Genomic DNA, 23,774 nt, shown 5'->3' on the forward strand with positions numbered 1-23,774 from the left:
TTTACATTTGTGTGTTAGACCAGTCTGTATTTATCTGATCAACACTACACTTATTACTTGTAATTCATGAACACAATGAGTAGACTCTTTATTACCTAAACAGAGAGCTCATAGTAAATCTGTAATCTTGTGGGGTCCCCTAAAATACTGACACCTTTACACGAGTTTGACAAATGGGTGGTGATATGATAGAAGGGTGGTACTAATGGCCACCAAATCAAATGGCTCTAGACAACCTCACACACTGTTGGTTCAGTCCTAGAGTGCAGGCAACACCAGCATTCTAGGGATGTGCACTGAACCGGGCGGGGGAAGTTTGAAGGTGGGTGGGGGGAGGGTGCACTTACCCCTCACTTTGCTTTCTCTCCACCGGCGTTCCATTTGCAAAGAGATCGTCAGGGTGGCAGCATACCTCCCTGCTGCCCTTTTGCCTCCTTGGCCCCCTACATCACCGGAAGTACCTGACGTACCTGCACGTGTCAGTGCATGCATGTCATGCTTGTAAGCGCACGCACACCGACGCACACAGGTGTGCCGGGTACTTCCGGTGATTTAGGGACCAAGGAGGCAATGGGGCAGCAGGGAGGTATGCTGCTGCCCCGATGATCTCTTTGCAAACGGAGCACCGGCAGGTGGAAAGTGAAGGGAGGGGTAAGTCCACCCTCCCCCGTCCCATGAAGTTAACCCCCCTGCCTTTGAACTGGCGGAACCGCCGGCCATTTGAACTGGTTCGGAGGCCAATGAAGAGCCTCCGAACCAGTTCAATGCACATCCCTGCAGCATTCATTATGGATCTTTCAAGGCAGGGGTTCTCAACCAGTGTTCTCTCTAATTTTTTTTCATCTGTGTTCAGAATGAGTTGTGTTCTGGGAGGAAGTATCAAGGCAGTGTGTGCACACATGCATTCAGAGTGGGACCTTCCTGATGCAACCTGAACGGAATCTAAAATTAACTGAGCGGACATAAAAAAAACTTGTGAGCGCAGGAATGTGCACACGCCTTAGAGGGAACACTGTTCTTAACCTTGGATCCCCAGATGTTGGACTACAAAAGCTATTGTGGCCGGGGATGATGGGAGTTGTAATCGAGCAACATCTGGGGATCCAAGTTTGGGAACCTCTCATTTAGGGCTCTTGCAGAATTGTCTCTACCAACAACTGTTCTACCTGGCTGCATCAGAGGGAGAGGTGAGACAGCAAAGCTCTCTCTATTGGTCTGGCCTGCTGTGGGGAGGGGCAGTTGCCATTTTGGTTCTTCTCTCCCGGAACTGTAGCAAGGATCATTCCACCTTGATTGCATCAAGAGAGCCCCTTCCTCGGCTTGGATGGCACCAGCTGCCATTTGACTCCTTTGCTTCCAGGGCTTATGTAGTTTCATGCAGTGGCCATGATGCCTGAATTTTCCTTTCCTCCTTTTTGTCTGTTAAACAATAAGCTATTATTTTAAACAGAACCGTCTTGAGTATGTTGCCAGAAAGCTGTAGACAAACGTGATAAATAAATCATGGAACCTGACAGTAATGAGTAGTGGTTGTGTGTAGGAGGCTTGGGAGATGGGACCCAGGTGTGTGCATGGAGCTAGCCTGTGAGGAATTAGGTAATTACAAAATACTCTTTGTTTCTGGAGAGCTTTGAAGCCCAGAGGTTATCTTCTGCTGTCATTTCTTTGCTTACTATGGGTTGTAATTGCATTTTAACTTCCCCCACCCAAGTCCTGCCTGCTATGCCTGCCACATGTATGTTATCTGCCCTCCCTGTAGAGGTTCCTTTGGGACAAAACCTTGTGTTGACTGATATCAAGATGTTGCCACGTGACGTGATGCTGCATTCTCAGTTGACACAGCAGCTTGGGAGTTTTGCATTCCTTGACTTATTTTTGGCTGCACTAACATGCATTGGACCGCTCCTGCAAAATAAGGACAGCTGTCCCGACTATTCATGGCCTGTATATATTGGGATCACAGTTGTAGGGTTGCTCAGAAGTGTCCATTTGTATCTGTGAAGATCCATTTTTGACCTCCCTCCCACTTGTGGGTCAGATCTGGGAGTGTATAAGCTTTGTGTTGCTTTTATATCTGAAATCTCTTCATGGGGGTCCTGATCACAACCATCCTGCATTTTCCTTTGACCATATCTTTTGAATGGCTGCCTCTTAAAGAACAAATATTCATATTTTTGCCAGCTCTTGACTAGCTGTATAATAGCAGCCTTTAAGTTTTTGTACACATGGAAGATTGGTATCTCTAGAATTGGCATTTTATGGTGGGATAAACCATCTGCATTGCCACAGAGTTCTTTCTGGTAATAGAATATACAATTGCATTGTCTGAAAAGTACTGGTTGATTAGAAAGTGATTGAGGTTAACTCTTCAAATAATGTTGGGTGACCAAAATTGCAGTTCTTGGGTAGGAACTGTCTGCATGAATGGCCTCTTCTTTTTTCATTATTGAAAGTTTATTGAAATGTTGCATTTAGTGCTAGATCATCATGCCTATTAAAGACTCTTAATTTTTAATAACAGATGGACAGGTTGGTAACAAAACACTTGCTATGCTAGTGCCAGGATTAAGGTATAAATGAATAAGGTTGTTCACATGACCCAAATGCCTGGTGGCTAGGGAGAGGTGGGGGGAAGGCAGGACAGGAATATACCTACTTTCCGTCACACTATTTCCTGGATCCTTGTGGTGTGCTGCTCTGCTGCACACACTGTCACTGCTGCAGTGAGCGGTGCGGTATTCTAGAGGCAGGGAAATGCAGCTCTGCCTCCTGGTATCCCTTAATCACCGTGTGAGGAGTGTGGTGCATTGAGGGATTTCCCTGCAAGCCAGGCGCTCCTGGCTCTGTGTTTGCTCAGGCTGTCTGCACATGACCAGGAACCCAGGGAGAAATGTATGCTCGCACTCTTCTACTTGGGTAAAAGCCCCGGGGGCGGGGATCTCAGGTTTTTCGGTGGGGCAGTGCTGCGATCGGCCTCAATCTCGGTACTTCACATGAGCAGCCCTACTCTGGCAGGGCTGCTTGTGTGAACAGCCTTAATATCTTTTTGGCAAGAACTCCTTTAGAGTGATTTGTCAGTCTCTTAAAATTAGGAAGTATGGGACAAAGACTAAATACAATCTTGCTACTTTCGTTGCTTACAAGCTTTCTGTTGATGGCTTGATTCATCTGTCTGTGTATCCAGAGCAGTATTCCCTCTAACAGAGATTCCCAGATGTTGAAGACTACAACTCCCAGAATACCCAAGCAAAGGCTTTTGCAGCTGGGGATTCTGGGAGTTGTAGTCAACAGCATCTGGGAATCCCTGTTAGAGGGAACACTGATCCAGTCTCTGCTTATTGTACTATGTCTATGAAATTCTTGGGGGTTGCTGGGGGGAGAGCCTCATTCACCTTGTACAGATACCAACTTATTTTTCACAGCTTTTTTGCTTCCACTAAGTTGCTTCTCAAGCCACATCCATGCATGCTAGATAGTACATTCTTGCCAATGCTGACTGCAGCTTAGATTGGCTAGCAGCTAGCTATTTCACTGTCTGTGGCTTGGGAAATGGAAAACCAAAACTGAGTTAGATGTTTGGGCATGCAGTGGACCTTTCTGAGTAGAGCCATGTGATCACATAGAATGCATGAATGTACTTGGGGAGCAACTTAATTTAAGCGAAAAACCTGTGAAAAGCAACTTTGGTAAGTTGGTACCTGCACAAGGTGAATGAGGATTTGTTTTTTCAAGCATCCTTACCTCCCCACCCCTGCATGGTTGTTTGTGTTTAGGGCAGCTCCTGTTGCAACATCATGTTGGTGAACACATACTTTTTTTTGCACATTGATGTTCATAGGATTCAAAGCTTAGAGACTTAAAAGAATGTGTGGTCTGAAGGGTCTTCTCTTGATCATTGGCTTCTTTTCTCGTAAAGGAAAATGGTTTGAATCTTGCATTCTTGCTGTTCCCATTTATCACTTCCTTGACAGTCAGAGTGGCCTGTTCTTCAACAGATGTCCCTCTCTTCTTTTGCTCATAACGGCATGTGTAAATTATTCAGAACATTTTGGAAATGCTAAGCTCCAAGTTAAACATAAAGATGAAGTGTGAATAGTGGGTGCAGAAGATTCATGAATATGAAAAGCAACAGCAGGGCACAGTCTCGGATGGCAACTTGAGCAGCATCATGGGCCACATGGGAGATGCATCATGACTGTAGCTCATCTGCATTCAATGGATGTTAACTCATGTATACACTGCATCATTACTCTGCAACCAATTAGGTCTACTATTTTTTTTTTTTTTTGTAGCATGCCTCCTTATTTGTGCCAGTGTAAGTAACTTGAGGTCCATCAACAGACTGGGGGATAACTTCAAACTTATATAAGCTTCCCTTCCTGGTTATCTGAGTTTGACAAGCCTGCCATGTCACAGCCTCTGGCTAGATGGTGTTGTTAAGAGCTCTGACATTGCACATCCAGAGAATCAAATGTACACTGCTTGTCAACATCCTTAATGTGTCTAGTAACCACGACTTAATGAAAACTTAAAAGAACTTCATTGTAGGTGTTGTATGATTGTACGGTAGTGGTTCCCTGTGTTACTCTTTTGGCTTAAGGTGGATTATGATGTGACATATTACTGTATTGAAATTGGTTTCTTTGAATAATTGGCATATTAAATGGGTCAGTGCTGGTGCAAGATAAATTATGTGAACTACTCAAAGTAGTTTTGTGGCCAGGTGAAGTGGTGTGAAAAATGTGGCCTTCACCCAGATTGCTGATGATTGCTTGTCTTTGAAGACAGTGGAGATGCAGGTCTCAGATGGAGTTCCTAAGAAACCGAGGTTCATGTTGCAAACAAGAAATGAATACATTCACTTGGAATGTACTCTTGAAGTTCAGAACAGTTATTTCTTGCGGCACAGACATTGAGATTTAATGTTTCCTGTGAATCAAAAGTAGCAGCTCAAAGAAAGCCACCTGCTGTATCTGGATGTGTGCTTTTTCTCATTGAACCTGACTTAGGATGAAACTTTTGCTGCATCTTTGCATCCGGTGTGCTTTTATGACTCAGTTACTTTTGATATGTATTCAGCAATACTTCATTTGGCACATGGATATTGTTAAAGTAAAATATCTTACAGGCCTCTTTCAAACTTCCTGCTATCTTTAATTATTGGTAATTAAAATTTTAAATGAAATTTTCTTACACTTTGCCTTATGACTTAACCCATAGTGCTTGTAGCCTTCCATATCTCTATTAATGAGGAATTAGCAAGCGTAGGTGAAAGTGAAACTTGGTGACAGTATAGCTATGATTAGATTGTCTGTATGGTGCCTTGTTTAATATTTCCTGATCTGCCTGGATGTAGGAAATTCAATAATCAATGTTCCTAGTAGCAAAAGGGGTATGTATTTGGAGTTGGCACTGTGCGAGTATAGGAATGAATACAGAATTGACAGCTTGCTATTGAGACCGCAACTGCCTTGGGTGGCAAATTGGTGCAGGGGGTGAGTAGGCTGCTTCTGCTGACCTGCAGCTTCTCTCCATCTTTTCTAGTGGCTGTGGTGTGTGCATATACCAGCTGCCACTGCTGTCCTCATCCTACTCCAGTCCCGTTGCATCCCACTTCTTGAAAAGGCCTGAAAGTTAGAATGACAGGAAGTGTCTTGAATCTCTTCCTGCTGCTCCAGTTTTCCTGCTCTCTGACTTCTCAAAGGCAAGGTGGAATGCAACCAGGATGGTGGGAGTGGCCGGAAGAGAACAGGGGCAATGGTGATTACTTCAGATGAACTACTTCAAATGGTGCCACGCTGTTGCTTGTTTACTGAATTGAGGCTTTGTTAAAATGTCCGATGCCATCACCACATGAGTTATGACTCTTAAGATTCCGCTACATGTGCCTTTAAACTTTAATATTTCTGTGCACAGAAGTCTGTGGGTTGTGAGTGTCTTCTGTGGGCATATTCTAATACTTAGTTGTATATCACCCACTTAAAGTCTGTCTCTGCTGGACTGCAAATAGGTCTGACAGTACATTCTGTAAAATACAGGCTTATAGCACTTAATAGGATAATATTTTTAGTTTCATTGGAGTTTCTTTTCTAAAAAGAGAGAAATGGTGAGGTAACCTTGTATTGTGTTTACCCTAATGTATGGAATTTTAATTTGCATGGTAATAGACAATCCTTGCACGTATAAATTGGTCTGTTTTAATGAGAGGTGGACAATGAACAATCTCAAGGTAGCTTACAAAACATTTAAACCAATATAAAACATTTACAGAATAAAATTATTAAATTGGATTATAAAATTATCAATCTAATTAAAAGTTTAAAAACCATATACAATAAGACCATAACATTCAGAGCAGCAGCAACAAAAAAACACACTTATCTGAAAGCCTGGGTAAAAAGCCAAGATTTCACTTGCTTTTCAAAACCTGTGATGGAGCCTGAGGAGCGGATGCCCACTGGGAGAACATTCCAAAGTCTGGGGGAAATAACTGAGAAGGCCCTGTCCTGTGCTCTCGACAGCTGAGCCTCCCTCATTGTTGGCACGTGGAACAGAGCCCACTCCAATGACCTTGTCAGGTGGGCAGAAACGCTTGGGAGCAGGCAGTCCCTCAAAGATCCAGGGCCCAAACCATTAAGGGCTTTAAAGGTCAAAACCGGCAACCTGAACTGGACCCAGAAACAAATTGGCAGCCAATGTAGCTCTTTCAAAATGGGGCTAATATGATCCCAGTGTGCAGCTCCAGATAAAATCCTAGTGGCCGCACTTTACACTAGCTGCAGTTTCCGAATATTCTTCAAGGGCAGCCCCATGTAGAGCATGTTACAGTAATCCAGCTGTAACTCGACTAAGGTGTGGGTAAGTGTGGCCAGATCTGCCTTCTTGAGAAAGGGATACAGCTGGAACACTAGCTGAAGCTGTGCAAAGGTACCCCTGGCCACCGCCTCCACCTGAGCATCCAAAAGCAGAGCCGAGTCCAGCAATAACCCCAAGCTGCGCACTTGCTCTTTCAAGGGGAGTGCAAGCCCATCCAGAATTGGTCGAATCCCCTTATCCCGATTGGCCCTCCTACTGACCAACAGCACCTCCATCTTGCCCAGATTCAATCTCAGTTTTTTAGCCCACTTCCAGCCTATCACTGCCTCCCTAGGATTAGGTGATAAGGAGCGATAGAGCTGTCATCTGCATAATGCTGGCAACTCAGTCCAAGTCCCTGGATGACCTCTCCCAGTGTTCTTATGTAGATGTTGAACAGCATGGGGGACAAAACTGAACCCTGTGGGACCCCAATGGCCAATGGCCAAGGAGCCTAGCAGTAGTCCCCCAGCACCATCTTCTGGACCCTCCCCCCAAGAAAGGACTAAAGCCACTCCAAAGCAGTGCTGCCAATCCCTATGCTCGAGAGGCGGTCCAGAAGGATACCAGGGACAATGGTATTGAATACCGCTGAGAGATCCAGCAGAACCAACAGGGATGCACTCCCCCTGTCAAGCACCCAGCGTAGGCCATCCACTTGAGTCACTAAAGCAGTTCCAGTCTTATATGCAGGATGGAAGCCAGATTGAAAGGGGTCTAGATAATCCATATCATCTAAGACCCCCAGCAGCTGCGACAGACACCACACCATCACCTCCCCCAAAAGGGAAGGTTAGAAAGGGGTCTCTAGTTGTCCAGGTTGGAGTTATCAAGGGAAGGCTTTTTAGAAGAATTGTCTTACCATTGCCTTCTTAAAGCATGGTGGTATATTTCCCTCCCTTAATGAAGCATTGATTGTAGCCTCCAGCCATCTGCTTGTACCCTTCCTGTTAGATTTTATTAACCATGAAGGACAAGGGTCTAGAGTGTAGAAGTACCCCTGGCTACCACCTCCACTTGAGCATCCAAAAGCAGAGCTGAGTCCAGAATGCGCAGTGTTGCCCACATACTGCCCAGGATCAAGTCCTCATCCTCGGGCTCGGATTCCTCGGGTCAGATTCATGATGACCTTTCCTCCAGTGTCATCCCAGCTGTAGTCTGAGTTGTTTCATTGTCCTAAACGCCAAGGAAAACCAAGGAGCAGAACGGGCTCTATGAAGCCGGAGAGGGCATTTAGGAGCAACTGTGTCAATAGCCTGGGCTGCAGGGTGGATTTGATTTAAATCAAACTGATTTAAATCACGATTTAAATCACTAGCAGGGTGGATAAAAATTAAAAAAATCCGATTTAAATCAAAAAAATCGGATTTTTGATTTAAATCGGATTTTTGATTTAAATCGGATTTTTTTTATTTTTATCCACCCTGCTAGTGATTTAAATCGTGATTTAAATCAGTTTGATTTAAATCAAATCCACCCTGCTGGGCTGTCTCCAATTTCCAGAGCTCCACTAGGGCCTTGATAGACCTCCCCGACCTCCAGATCACTTATTCCCTGGTCAGCAAAAACCAGATCCAGAGTATGTCCCACCACATGGGTAAGGCCCAATAACAGTTGAGAAAAGCCCGTGATTGCCATGGAGGCCATGAAATCCTGAGCCGCTCCTACAAGGGGAGTCTCAGCATGGACACTGAAGTCCCCCAAGACTTGGGAGAACCCCAAGCCACCTCAGAGACCACTCCTGCCAGCTCAGGTAGGAAGACTGAAGTGCAGCGGTGTAGTCGGTGCACCAACAGAATCCCCAGCCTATCTCAGAAGCCCACCCTCAGAGATAAACATTCAAAGTTCTGAAATTGCCTAACAGGGTGTCTGGAAAGTGGAATGGTCTCGCGATAGATAACCGCAATGCCCCCTCCCTGAGGCTCGAGGTGAGGCTGCAGAATCGGAAAACCTGGATAACCCATCCCAGCTTATCCAGTCAGGTCTCTGTCGCCCGTACCAGATCAGCATGCGCATCCGCAATCAAACTGTGAATGAGAGAGGTTTTAGTATTAACTGACCTGGCATTCAACAGCAGAACCCTAATCCTAGAGGGAGTGTTTCCAGAGCTCCCTGGGGCTGCAGGGTTGGGGCTGGAAAAAGGAGCAGGCCTCTCTTGCCCGGATCATTTCCCCCTGTAATGGCTTGCCCAACTCCCACTGCCATACCTCTCTCTGCCTGCTAGCCATGAAATCACAGCCCCCAGACCATCCCTACTGTTCTGCTCTCCCAGACACATCTCCCCAGCCCAACTACCCCCAGTTCCTTGGTTTCAGTAACACCAGGCCCACAGCTCCCTCAATCATGCATAAGAGTTCTGTGTTAAACTTTCTAGCTCTTTGTTGAAAGTAAGGGATGTTCCATTTTCCCTTCTGCTTCCAGGGCCCCCAGTCTGCTTGCCTAAAGGCTGAGAGCCAAAAGGACGAGAGCCCTTCTGTTCTTCCCTTCAGCTTGTGCCACAGTGCTGCCTGCTTTCATATAGCAGTCACCTGGAGAGGGTGAAGCAGAAGCAAACAATCAGGGCCCTGCCCAACAGGACGCTCTTTCCTAGTAATGTCTGCTTCTAAAGGACACAAGCTCTAGTCAGACATTACATTGTATGAGGATATAGGTGTCTGTACACTTGTACATAGATTCAATTTAAAAGTGAACCTGAGTACAGGCCCCTTCATATGCAGGGTCCCTAGAGGAAGTGTAGTACTGTACATGTGTTGACCCTAATGTGAATAACTGTACATATGCACACTGTACAGAGATTGCATGTGCATTGAATATAACATGTAAATAGGGGTACAGTCTCTATCGATATGTGAATAGTAACAAAGCTTACAACTGCAGCTATTAAAACACAGATGCCAAGTGACAATATATCATGTAGTTTGTTTTTTTTACTATGGGCGTCTATATCTAAATCTATAATGACAAAAGGACATAACCTGGTGCCCTCAGTGAAACTGCCTGTCCTGCCTCTTTATCTTGTTAGAGCACATGTCGGCTGAGAAGAAAGAACTGGGAGTGGTATGCGGAGTATGGAGAGGGGTGGGGTGAGCGCAAGCAAGGGGTCAATGACCAACCTCCTGAACTCTTATTTGTACTTTCATTTCTGTTACACGCTTTCACTTGTCCTTGTAATACCAACAGTTCAATACAGGGTTTGCAAACTGGGTCAGGGTTTGCAAACTGGGTGCTTCCCTTTCCTTCATTCATTGGATCAATATGAGAGTGGGGTACCATGATAATGGGAACTGAATACACTGTCAATGAGAAAAATGTTCAGTAAACTATTAAAAAAAAAGTCTTGGGCCCCCAGATGTTGTTGGACTAGAACTCCCATCATGCCCAGCCACAGTGGCCTTTGGCATGATGGGAGTTGTAGTCCAACAACATCCAGGGACCCAAGTTTGAGAACTGCTGCCATAGGTATTGTGTGGTCATGCAAATGGAGCCGGAAGAGTTCTGGTCCTGGAAATAGCTTCCTCGTAAGTGAGACAGTGGAAGATTGCTGAAGTGTGTGGACTTTAGTTTGGTTGTATTGGGTGGATAATACTATAGCATAGTTTTGAGAGTTGGCTTAGGTTTGTTTGGGGGTTTTTGGGTTTGTGGATTTAAAACACACACTTCTTTTTTAGTGGCAGAATTTCCTCTTCATTTAATCTGGGTGGAACAGTAGGAACAAAATGCTACAACCTCCTCCTTCATGAATCTTGGGTCTACGCCAAATCTCCAATGCCAGGAATTGATTTCTCTCTCCTTTCCCCCCCACTCCACCGCAAAGCTGTAGAGAAAACTGTAGTGATTCCCCACCATGAGAAAGAAATGTATTTGACAGTCCCTTTTATAGAAGGAAAAAAACCCATAATAGAAAGAATAACTACTGATGTTCTTTATTTTGTTTTTATTGCACAACTACAAGAAAAAGATTATACTTTTAAAAGGTGCCGCTCTATACACCTGTCTACCTTGAACATTCCACAGGACTGATAAAGACCTGAAGATAATGGATTCTTAGGAAATTGAATAATCAGGATGGTATTTTCTGCCCAATTAAACACTAAAGACTCAGTTTTACATCTGATGTATTGCTCTTTCAAGCTAGAGAGTGCTTTCATAGGCTGCTAGGAAGTGACACATTCCAGAATGGTAGTTAGTATTTAAGATCCCAAAATATTCCTAACCTGTTGCAGTAAACCCTTTGATCCTGTTGTTGTTCTGATCTGGATTGGGACCACTTGTGGCTGCTATTTCATAAAGGAAAACTAAGCATGTTGAGGCTGGTTGTATGTTGAATGTAACATGTAGTTCAGCCCTTAGTTATTTTTCTGACCTTTTTGATAATTTCTTCATTTCCCCAGGTAGATCTTATAGCTTTAAGAATGCCTGATGCAAATCATTTGCTCTTTTAGCAGTATCTCAGGGAGTGTTTTAGATCAAAGCCATACCATTTGGGCCTTATGCCTTTCATTTTTCCTATGAAGCCCTACCTATACTGCACTGTATTGTCGTATTAGATGCATTTTTAGCATTTGAAATCCACACAAGCAGCTTTTTCTACAGTGGTAAGTTAGTTTTTATTCTTTAAAAATTTGTCAACAAGCTATAGAACACATGTAAAAGAACTGTGTAACAAAAAAGAACAAACAACAAGAAAAAGCCACATGCATGCCAGGAATTTTTATTTTGATTATTTATTAAAATATTTAATATACCACCCAATCCAGAGATTCAAGTCATTGTACAAGGCAAGAACCACACCGAAGATTCCCCCCCCCCCCCCGCCAAGAGAGAGAGATTTAAAGGGCAAACACCTGAAATTGAGAGCCTTTTGAGACTATGAAAGTGATTCCTAAAATCCTTGGTAGGGGTATGCATGGGCCGGTCTGACTGTGAACGGGGCCAGTTCAAGCAGCTCATACACGAACTGGTTTTCGCCAGTTAGTTGACCTGACCGGCCCAGCCAGTGGGTTTGACTGAACCGGTTCAGGGACCCATGGTTCGCTTCAAATTCGGACCGAACTGCCGCAGCTGCTCCATGCACACCCATAATCTCTGGTTACATATACTCGCCAGAAGTAGGTGACAACAAGTTTCCAGATATCAATTTTTGTCAAAGAACTTCAGTGATGTCTTCCTGCTAATGTCTGCATTTCCAACTAACCGAAATTTTAACTCTTGCCCCCAGAAGCTTTCAGGTTTCTGAACAGTAGTGAAAATAAACATTACCTAAGGTGAGGTGTATTAAAACCTCACTGTGGTAGGGAAGTTCTAGTGTTGGGCCATAAGAGGAACTGCCATTGTAAATGCACATTTCAACTAGGATTGGCTATTAGTGAAGCAAAAAAGCCTGTAATCATCCTGTTAACACCCTGTAATTGTAACTCTGCACCCTTCCTGGTGCCTTAATATAAAGAGAAATAGCTAGATCTGATCTTTCAGGAAAATAAGCTTATTAGAGAGGGTAGACATGCCTCATATTTGGCAGTGTCAACTATGGAAGCTTTAAAAACATGTACAGCTGGTGGTGAAGGAAATTTTAGTGGTGGTAGTGGGCACAATAGAAGGGAATAAAAAGTCAAAAGATCAGGCAAGCTAGCAAGATATTTAAGGCTGTCTGCTTTCTGGACTTGGAAGCTGGGGCGTTGGGAAGAACTGGTTTCTACAAACCATTTCCTAAATAGGTGAAACTCCAGAGCTACTTTACTTTTTGGTCAACTGAGAAGCAAGTGGGTGATGGGATAAATCACCCATCATCCATTATCCATGGAGCCAGTGTGGTGTAGTGGTTAGAGTGCTGGACTAGGACTGGGGAGACCCGAGTTCAAATCCCCATTCAGCCATGGTACTCGCTGGGTGACTCTGGGCCAGTCATTTCTCTCTCAGCCTAACCTACTTCACAGGGTTGTTGTGAAAGAGAAACTCAAGTATGTAGTACACCGCTCTGGGCTCCTTAGAGGAAGAGCAAGATATAAATGTATAATAATAATTACTCCATAGGCAGGATGCAACACTTCTTGGAGTCATTTGCATATCACATATTTAGGTGCATGCAAATACAATATAAATGATACAAAACGTATTTCAGCTTCCTGCTGAGTGTATGTGTGGTAGCAATCTGAGTTTGCTTTTGAATAATGTGCAAAATGGCTCTTGCATCATTATTTATTTATTGTATTTTTATACTGCCTGATATATACATCGCTAGGTGGTGTACAAAATTTAAAACAATATTAAAAAATCAGCACAGATTAAAATACATGAAACAATTAAAACAGTAGCATAAAACAATTATTAAAACAAATTATTAAAATTAACTCTAATTAAAGGCCTGTGAGAACAGGTGAGTCTTGAGGGTCTTCCTGAAAACAAACAGAGAAGGAGATGCTCTTATTTCAGCAGGGAGCATATTCCAAAGCCCTGGGGCAGCCACAGAGAAAGCCTGGTCATGGGTCACCACCATATGGGCTGGTGGCAACTGTTACCGGACCTCTCCAGAAGATCGTAACAGGTGGCAGGGTTCACGACGAAGGAGGTGGTCTCCTAAATACCCTGGACACAAGCTGTTAAGGGATTTATAGGTAATAACTAGGACTTTGTATTTCACTCGGAAACATATTGGCAGCCAGTGCAGTTCTCTCAAAACTGGAGTTATGTGGTCCCTTCATGTTGTCCCAGAGACTATTCTGGTTGCTGCATTCTCTACCAATTGTAATTTCCAGACTACGTACAAAGGCAGCCCCCCATAGAGTGCATTACAGTAGTCAAGCCTGGAGGTTACCAGCATATGTACCACTGTTTTAAGGTAACTTACCTCCAGTAATGTACGTAGCTGTCATATCAGCCGAAGCTGATAAAAAGTGCTCCTGGTCACTGCCTCAACCTGAGTAACCAGGGAAAACTTTAGGTCCATGAGCACTCCCAAGTGATTTACCTGATCTTTCGGGTGTGTGTGTAACCCTTTCCAGAACAGGCAGATCTAAACCATCTCTTGAGTCCTGACCCCCCACAGTCAGTAATTCCATTTTATTTGGATTCAACTTCAGTTTGTTATCCCTTATCCAGCCTGTTACTGGCTCCAGGCAGGCATTTAGGGGAGATATGCCACTGCCTGATGAGGTTGGCATGGAGAAGTAGATCTGGGTGTCCTCAGCATATTGATAATAGGGATGTGCACGGAACCGGCAGGGGACGACTCAAAGATGGGGGGATACCTTTAAGGGCCAGGGAGGTGTTGTTACTCCTCCCACCACGGTTCCTTTGCTGGCGCGACACTTTAAAAGGGTCTGGCAGGGTGGCAGTGTACCTCCCCACTGGTCTGTTGCCTTGTCAGACTGGAAGTGACAGGAAGTACCCGATGCATGTGCGCGAAGTACATGCAGCGTTCAGTGCTGACTGAGATGGATTGCAATAGCTCTGAAGCTGTAGAGGCAACTGTATGGTCAGGAACTGGATGTTGGATCTGCATCCCTCGGAGGAAGCTGTGATATCCATCTCTGCGCACGCTACTGCTTTACCTGCAAATGAAGTCTGAAAAACATAATCAGGAAATTGCCTTTCACAACTGAGCACGGGAGATAGGAGACTGTGAGAGGAAGGTTCCTGGCTGTGAACAAGATAGTTAAGTCAGCTGTGCTGATTGAAAGCTCTAGTGAAACCCCATGCAGAAAAGCATAATGAATCAGGCCTTTAAAAAAAGCAGGACGCAATCTGAAATTGGTAGGGTGTGTTTTACTTCCTTTCTGGCTTTGGCTGCATTTAATCTTGTGAATTTTACTGTGGAGCCACGGAGGTTAGAAGTTCCTTTTAATTTTTAATGTAATGCTGTTATCCTAGACTAACAGTGTTCATGGTAGCTCTTTTTGCTCTAGGAAAAGGAGCAAAAGTTGCTGGTTACGGTAGTGACCTGGAGTTTGCAGAGTTGACTACACATCAGTTGTAACATACATAAGAGTAAAACTCAGTTTGCATGCACAGTAGTTTAGTCAAAAGCAGGCAAAGAGGAGTGTTAATCCTTACTTGAGTTCATGGCTACAGGATAGGAAAATGTATCATGTTTCTGTTGCAAGTTTTTGGAATGGGGCCAAAAATATTCTCCAGTGTCTAGAAAATAACTCCTGCTTTGACATGTGAATCCTAACTCTTATGAATTGGGGATCAACCTTGGGAAATAAGTGATATTTTAATTTTAATGACTGCTAACTTTCCTTTTAGAAAGAAAATCCTTAATTCAGGACATTTAATAGTATTCTGATATATTTACATTATTTTGCTGTTCCAACATCCTCCTTCAAAGTTGATGCTACCAAATTGTGCTTCTTCAATAGTTGAGATATTTGGGGTGAGCAGGATGGGTTATAATAGCGCCTAGCAGAAGGCAGTGAACAAACTGGCAGGAAATCCTGTTTCCCTGACTGTATCTAGAGCCTGGAGAGTGAGAGACATGACAAACCTGTACTCTGGCTCCTTTTCCAGAGATACTTTCATAGTTCTCTTTAAATGTTGTTTTGTGCTCTGAGGATATTAGCTCTGGCACAGATTTGGCATTGCCTCTTGAGTGACTTTTAAATGTAATTGTGGTGTTGGTTTTTGCTCAACAGGATATACAGTAATTTTAAAAGAGCACATTAATGTTGATATTCTTCAAAGTTACCAGTAGGTTCAGGCATAATTTAGGAAGGGAGCCACCTAATGGTGCAGCAGAAAATGACTTGCCTAGCAAGCATGAGGTTGCCGGTTCAAATCCCCGCTAGTATGTTTCTCAGACTACGGGAAGCATCTATATTGGGCAGCAGTGATATAGGAAGATGCCGAAAGGCATCATCTCATACTGCACGGAAGATGGCAATAGTAAACCATTCCTGTGTTCTACCAAATAGAACCACAGGGCTCAGTGGTCGCCAGGAGTCGACACCTACTCGAGAGCACACCTTATGGTTTACCCGTCCCTACATGAAAAAGGTAAAAAAATCAATCAGCTGCTGAGCTTCAGAAAGCATCTTAATTACTAGGAAGGCTTGGAGTGACATTCTCAGTTCATAGTGTTGTATTGTGTAGGGATGGATCATCATGATTAAATCTTCAGGTATTATATTGCACCTATTTCCTTTTGTAGAAGTAGTAAGGCCCACCGTAAAAGAATTAGCTAAAGACTTAGGCGCACTGGTGGTTTTTTAAAATACAGTCTCAGTCAAACAATTCATTGGCCATAAGTAACTTATTTTACATGTTTGTGCCGACACATGAAAGGCTGTAAAGTGAACAGAATAGTAGGCAGGCCTGAGGCTATTCCCAAGCTTCTGGCATGCCTGTGGCTATGGAGAAGGAAAGCATCTGATTTGTAGGAATAGTGCATTGTCATCTGGAGGGAACTTTGCTGTCCTGGGTAACAATACATTGTTTTTTGCTCTTGTATTGAAGAGGGTTTTTATTGCATTTAGCAATGAGAGTTTTTTTTAATTTAGAAGGATTTTTTCATAATTCTACAGGTGGTGGCTTTGCCTCGTTGGTTCATCAGTCAGTGACTGAGCCTGAAGTTTCTCCCATAGGAACAATAACTATATCCTGCTTGCTTGAGGAGCCAATGGGATTATTTTATTTTAGGGCTTTATATCCCATTATATCAGAATTAATATCTGAGTTGCTGACTCTAAATCGGAATACACACCATACCTTCAACATAAAAATATGGTTTCACAGAGTTACATCCAAGTTCTGTTATTCTTCTGTAAGGATGGGCAGAGATACTTCTATGGAACGTGGCCCGGGCATGTTCTCGCCTTTCAGGTGTTCTACTCCAAACACCTACTGCCAAGACAGGTAAATCAACTTGCCAGGCAAGCACATCCCAGACAAACTGGGCATGCATGTCTCTTGCCTTGGAATGTAACATATGGCCACAACATTTTACCAGAGAGGGAGAATCCTTGCTTATCCAACACACTCGTCTGCCTAATAGAAGCAAAATGTAGCTCAAGCGGATGATTGACAATTGTCAGTACTGAACTGTTCATCTACAGTTGCTTGGGTGGATAACAGTCAAATGTGTGTTTTAATGGGATTTTTTGTTACATTAAGTATCCTTTTAAAAAGCAAACTTTTTAAAAAAAATCTGAATGTGAGCATATTAGCATCTACATTCAGCTGACATCCTGATTTCTGAAGTGTTGGTGCTGCTGATTAATTTCAGACTAACTTGTGCTGGGGGTAGTGGTTTTCTGCTATCTTCCCCTGGAAGTGCTCTATGCTCTGTAAAAACATGTTCCTGAGGGCTGTGAGATTCTCGATATGCATCTTTTGCATAGAACAGAGTGCTTCTTGGGGAAGAGCAGTGGTTGAAAATCACCCGGTTGATTGCTGGAGCTGCTTTAGTAGGGCACGGTAGCAGCACTGGTGCTTCTGTCCTAGCATCAGTGCTTGCCTATGTGAAGTTATGCCTTCTGACTTAGAAGCCTAGATATTTGGGATCACAGAACTCTTCTCAAGGAGATTAATCTTTGAGTGTGTGGGGGGGCGGGGGGGGGGAGGGATGGCTATTGTAGGAGCATTCAACCATGTGATCCCTATATGCAGTCTGAACTTGTACAGGGGATACAGAAATTTACCAGCTGCTCCACTGTTTGTGAAAACTAGGTGTCTAGTTCAGAAGACATGATTTCATGCAGGCTTAAGTCTTGGAACCTCAAATTTTAGAAACTAAGGGCTGTTCCAGTATATTTATTTTTGACATGGTATTCTACACTTCATCTGTTGTGGTTCAGCTACAATAGTCCTATTTTTAAGAGTTCTGTCCTAGGAGGAACCATCTCACCATCTCACTTTTCTGGAGGCAAGTATATCCCCACCCCCACACACTCTTTGCACTGTATACTGCCACAGCAGCTAAAGCCAAAGTTGCATACCAATGCTACCTGCTAATAATACTCTTCCTATTAGAGCTAGTCCTTTGAGCGATAGACAGTTCAAGGCAGCCCTGGTAGCAATAAAAAGACAACTTATTCATTAAGACCTGCTTCTTCAAGATTAGAGATTGTGAAGTAATTGAAAGAGTGCAGCAATAAAAACATATTAGAATATTTTGCTCCCCTTGCCCCGTCCAGATCCAAGAAGGGGTAAGCTTTCCAACAGCTAACAAAGGCAGTAGCTTCAAACTTTTTTCTGCAGACCTGGGTGTGACTTCCTGGAAATCCTTGCATGTTCCAGCAGGTCTCACCAAACAGTGAAATAGGTTAAAGGGCTGATTATTGTCCTTTCAGTGAACTTGAATGTGAATAGATCTACATATGTAGCAGAGTGAGGCAGAAATGTGGTGGTAAAATCCTGAGGTGGTAGAATGCATTGTATCACTTAGTATGTAAGTGGAAGATAATATTCTCCCACATCGTTCTGTCGGGAGGAGCTCCAAAAGCAATCTGCCCTGTGCCAGTGCAGTTTGAAATAAGGTAAATTATATCATTTCAGACTGTGGGAGGTGGCAGTTGCATTTTTTTCAAGTCTTTCCTACACACAATCTCCCTGAAGGTAGAAAACTAGCAAAGCAGGGAGAGCAAAGGGTTAGAACCTTTGTCTCTGTTGAGCTAGTTTTCTTCTACCATGGCGTTATTGATATGGCAGAACATTATAATGATATCTTCCCACCTGTGGCTTGATGTGGTACAGTCTACTTTTGTATCACCTTCAACTGCTTCATTGTACTGTGTCTAGTTAACCAGGGAGTTTTGCTATACTTCAACAAAGTTCTGAAAGCTTTTTACAGAGAAAAATAAATAAGATGGTTCCCTATCCTCAAAGGGCTCCTAATCTAAAAAGAAGCATAAGGTAGATATCACCAACAACCACTGGAAGAATACTGTGCTGGGGTTGGATAGGGATAGTTCACTATGATGTTTTAGACTTGATAACTGGCATTTTTGACTGGTCTTGGGCTGTAACAATAAAGATTGATGCCTGGAGTTTCTTGGCTGAAATATTGTAATGTAATTAATAACTTTTTAACAGAGGGTGATGAAATATTTCTAATATTTTGAGTTTGCTAATTTTGTGAAACTTATGCTAAATAAGTGGCTCTTTAAGACCTCAAAGTTCACTTCCGCCACAGGAGTCTAATTTGTACTTTGGTGGGAAAATCTTTGGTAAATGCCAGTGTAAAATTCCCTGCTTTTATATATTGTTAGCTTTCTGCAATGGAGGAGATAGTAGCATGACTTATCATTATCATTTACATTTTGTATCCCGCTCTTCCTCCAAGGAGGTCAGAGTGGTGTACTACATACTTAAGTTTCTCCTCACAACAACCCTGTGAAGTAGGTTAGGCTGAGAGAGAAGTGACTGGTCCAGAGTCACCCAGCAAGTCTCATGGCTGAATGGGGATTTGAACCCGGGTCTCCTAGTGCAGCACTCTAACCACTACACCATGCTGTATAGATCAGGATAGATCATAATTATTTCTCAAAACTGCTCTGATTATTTGCTCTGATTAACCTTATTGAAGTTCCCAGTCCTTGGACTGAAGTGGGTGGAAAAATACAAATCTTGTTCAGACTGGCAAACACACCTTTTTATTTTGTTATGCAGGAACGACTGATACCCGGAATGGACATATTGGTTTGGTTCCTTCTGTGCTACTTTTTGTGCCTTTAATAGCATAGCATAGCACAACAAACCAATTATATATGCGGAATGATGAATAGGTTTAGTGTGACCTGCTGTGGGTGGGTAAAAACCGGCGTGGGGCAGGGGATGAGATTTGCACCAAAATTGGCACAGCTTGTTCATTTCAGCACTTCTTCTAATGAATCATCTGTCCCTTTATCTGCCACGTCTGAGCAAGCTGTCACAATGAAAGCTGTTACCAGCAAAACTGACTCCTTTTGGATTTGCTTTCTTGGGTTGTGTTCGGTGAATGATTCAAATGTAATCCCAAAGACCTCGGCCACCTGTTCTTTGGAGTTCTGCATGGAAGAGAGGGTGGCTTTGAATTATCTTTTCCCCCACTGATCAGATTTATTATTGTTTTGGTGAGCAGCTGATAATTCATGGCAGGTCCCCACTACGGAGCAGCTAGTGGTGTGGGTGGGAAATGAAGGCTTTGGCCTTCATATCAGATACTGAAAGTTTTTTTAATCTTGGGTTTCATTCCGGTTTATGAGCCAGTCAAGCCAGCAGCCATGTAGTCCCCATATACTAAACTGTGCGGTAAAATCATGCTACGTGTGGTGTTAAGAAGCATGTGAAGCAGTGTGGGGATAGGCAGAGAGAAAGAATAGAGAAGTGACTGTGTAGATGTGGAGTTTCATTTCCTTTGCCTTAATCATCATTTAAGACTCCTGGCCTTTGTTGGATGTTATGGTTGTAGTCTGTACTTATTGTATTAACTCTTCGATGTTGCATATATACTTATTTTTATAATTCTGCCGGTTTGAGGACGTCCTGGCCTTTTATTTCAATTTAAGATAGTAGCGGTTTCTTTCTATCTGTCCTCCAGTAATCAGTGGCTGATATCCTGACTAATGAAGCATGAGTGCTGTGCGAGAAGTGCTGTAGCAGCTGCTGGATTTGACTATCACAGCACCAGCACTTATGTGATGTGGTGGATGGGTGAATTTTGACTACCTCCCTTCTCCCGGAAGAACTCTGCCATAAAAAATATGTCCCTGTTACACGGGTGGCACAAAGTGTTTCTGGGAGAAGGGGAGGTTGTCATTTTGCCCACTCCCCACATGAGCCCAAGTGCTGCATCACTCTGAAACTCAGCAGCAGCAGCAGCTGTGCTTCTCATGCAGCACTCACATTTCATAAATCAGAGTGTTGGCCATTGGCCTTGATGTTTTTGAGGTAGCCTAGGAACTCTGGCTTGGGTAGCATAGGGATTGTAAAATGGGTGCCAGACAAAATGAGCAAAGAACACTTCTCATGGAATGACCTTCCCTTCCAGTGTGAAAAAGTGTTACAAATCAGCCAAGCCCTGGTAACTTCACACGATGGATGGAGAGTGGAATCATGTTTAGCTAGCCTTTAAGGCACAGGTAGGATTGTCAAGGCAAGACCCAAATGCTTGGACTGCTGCATTTATGGCACTTTAACCATGAGCAACCAATGAGTTGCCAACTGTGTACACACTACACACATGAACAAGGCTTCTGTCAGGTACAACTTTCAATCCTCTGTTGCTGGTTGGTTAAAGCTCTGGGAGAAGAAAACAACAACAAAAAACACCTGGTTTGAGTCCCATGTAAGGTGAGCTTCTGCTCTACTTTGACTGTGAAACAGATGAAATTGAAAACTCAAAACTTCTAATATGTGCATTTCCATATGTGTGTGGAACTGACTTTTAGGAACTGACTTTTTTTTTGCAAATTATTAAGCTGCAATAAAGACAAAAGGGAATTGGGGTAAACGTTCATGGTTAGAGCTGAAGCGTTTTCCCATTATCTATTTTCTGTTTTTTGCTTGTTCATAAAATATTTCAAGATTAGTAGAAGTTGAAAATAAGACTACTTGATATCTTTAAAAACAAACATGGAATCTAATTTGCTAAGTATACAACACAATTTAAGATTTATTGTAAAAGCAGATATAATAAATGAGCATATGCTTCACTGTATGTGTAGGTGGGGGGGAGAGTTCATAGAGGTGTTTATCTTGTTTGCATTCATATGAAGAATTCACAGAAGTCAGTTTTCACAAATCAAAGCTTGAGGCAAAATATGTCTGTTTCAGAAGCTATTTCAGCTGCTGGCCTTCATGTGGTGTCCTAGAACCCTACGAGTAACATAGGGTACCTGGGAACCCCAACAGCCACTTTGCACAGACAGATATACAACAGGAATATCCAGAAAATGGAGATGGATGCAATAACAAAGAAAAATTCGCATCATAAACCTGAGCAATGCTGAGTACTTAAAGCTAGTTGCACATTTAATAGGAATAATAGATACACAATATAGTAGGAATAAGATACACACACACACACACACACACACACAATGATGAAGAGGCCTACTTACGGTTTCTCTGTTAAAGATGTTTAATTTTGAGCAATCTGTGGTATTATTACATGTGAGATTCTACTACATTTGTAGAAGTTGGGGTCACATATTACTTATAATTAACAAATGGACTTAAAGCAGGAAGTTGACTGGCAATGGTCCTTAAGTCCCAAAACAGTTACATAGGAAAGTTGCATTATACCCTGTTGCACCATAGGTTCATCTAGCTCGGTGTTGTCTACACCAGGAATTCCCCACCTGTGGTCCTCCAGAGATGTTGCTGAACTATAACTCCCATCATCCACAATAAACTGTGGCTGGGGATGATGGAAGTTGTAGTTCAGCAAAATCTGGAGGAACACAAGTTGGGAAGCCTGGTCTGCACTGACTGGCAGTGGCTTTCCAAGATTTCAGGCAGAAGTCTTTCTCAGCTGTACCTGGAGATGCCAGGGATTGAACCTGGAACCTTCTGCATGCAAAGCAGATGCTGTGGCCTCATCCCATAGTCACAGTGCCTTGCTTTGGTGTAGGAGTGGACATGCAGTGAGATGTAACACTCCCTTGATACTATTTTTGTGCTGAAAATTGGAACCCATCCAGCAATGGTTGTTTCTCATTTCAGATATTATATTGAGTTTCTTCAGTTTTAAGATAATTGCGTAGGGGGGGAAATGCAGTCCCAAATCAAGCACTTCACAGGGTAATAATTCTGCTTTTGATGTGATAGCCTTTTCGATGCCACAAAGAATAAGGATGAATAAGACTAGAATGGATTGCAAGGTTCTCTTGCGTGTTGATGGGTCTCTACTGTAACTGTATAGAAACAAGTGTTCTAGCATACTTCATTCATTGTCGGTTTTTGTCTAACATAACCATTGAGCTCTAAAGCATGCTTATCTTCGGAATAAGAGGCCACATAATAGTGTGCTTAAGTGAGATCTAAGCAGCAAGAGCTTCTTTTGCTGTTCCTAGGGGACCGTGTTTTCCAAGAATGCCAATGGCCTGATGGCATAACAAGATACACTGGCATGATCAGCACACTAGAAGTTATGGCCCTTTCCTTCTGCTTCATAAGCCGTCTTCAGATGTTTTGAGCACTGTTGGCACTCATGCTTATGAGGGCAAAAGCAGGGAGGAAGTACCGCCACCCCACTGTCAGTAACCCCCTCATGCCCGACAAACACGATTATGACACTGACAGAAAGGGGAGGTGCCACAAGCACTGGTGATTCTGTGAGCGGCATCTATGAGACCAGGGTTGAAGCTCAGGGAATCGTCAGTGAGCATGCATGTGGAATCTCCCATTCAGACAAACAGCACTGTGAGCATATTTTTGGGGGCGAAAGGGGGTGACTGACAGCAGGGTGGTGGGACTTCCTCCCTGCTTTTGCCTTTGTAAGCGTGAGCGCCCGCAGTGCTCATAAAGTCTGAAGAGAGCTATAGTGATTCTATTAACTTGGACCATGCAAGGTAAGCACAACTAGTTGAAAGCAGCTGAGGTATAACTATAGGCTTTTGCTGTCATATGAATGTTCTGCTCACTTTAAGTTAAAAATTATATTACCTTAACTGGTAAGATTTATTTATTTAACATACAGTTGGTTCACATACAGATGCAACTGGTTATGTGCTTCAGGTTAGGCAACTGTAATTTTACCTTCCGCAACTGAAATAGTCTATGAACATAACTGCATTGGACTGGTTTACATGGCCGTATCACTATTGCACGTGATACCGTTGGGACTACTGACGCGCATTTGCCCCTTTGTGACTCAAGGACATGCCAATGCGATCATGTATAACCAGCACATGTGAGGGATGATAATAAGTCTTAACTAATGTTTTACTTTTTCTGTTTTTATTTTGTTGTAAACCGCCCAGAGATGTAAGTTTTGGGTGGTT

At 43.1% G+C, this 23,774-nt stretch overlaps 1 protein-coding gene across 7 annotated transcripts in view; it reads left to right on the forward strand.

Annotated features, from left to right (window-relative positions):
* The window catches only part of ARHGAP26 (Rho GTPase activating protein 26), a 387,242-nt gene that overhangs the window by 3,128 nt on the left and 360,340 nt on the right, over positions 1–23,774 (forward strand). The gene's annotated exons all lie outside the window — the stretch shown is intronic.

The sequence above is a fragment of the Hemicordylus capensis genome, chromosome 2 (genome assembly GCF_027244095.1).
Source record: "Hemicordylus capensis ecotype Gifberg chromosome 2, rHemCap1.1.pri, whole genome shotgun sequence".
NCBI lineage: Eukaryota > Metazoa > Chordata > Lepidosauria > Squamata > Cordylidae > Hemicordylus > Hemicordylus capensis.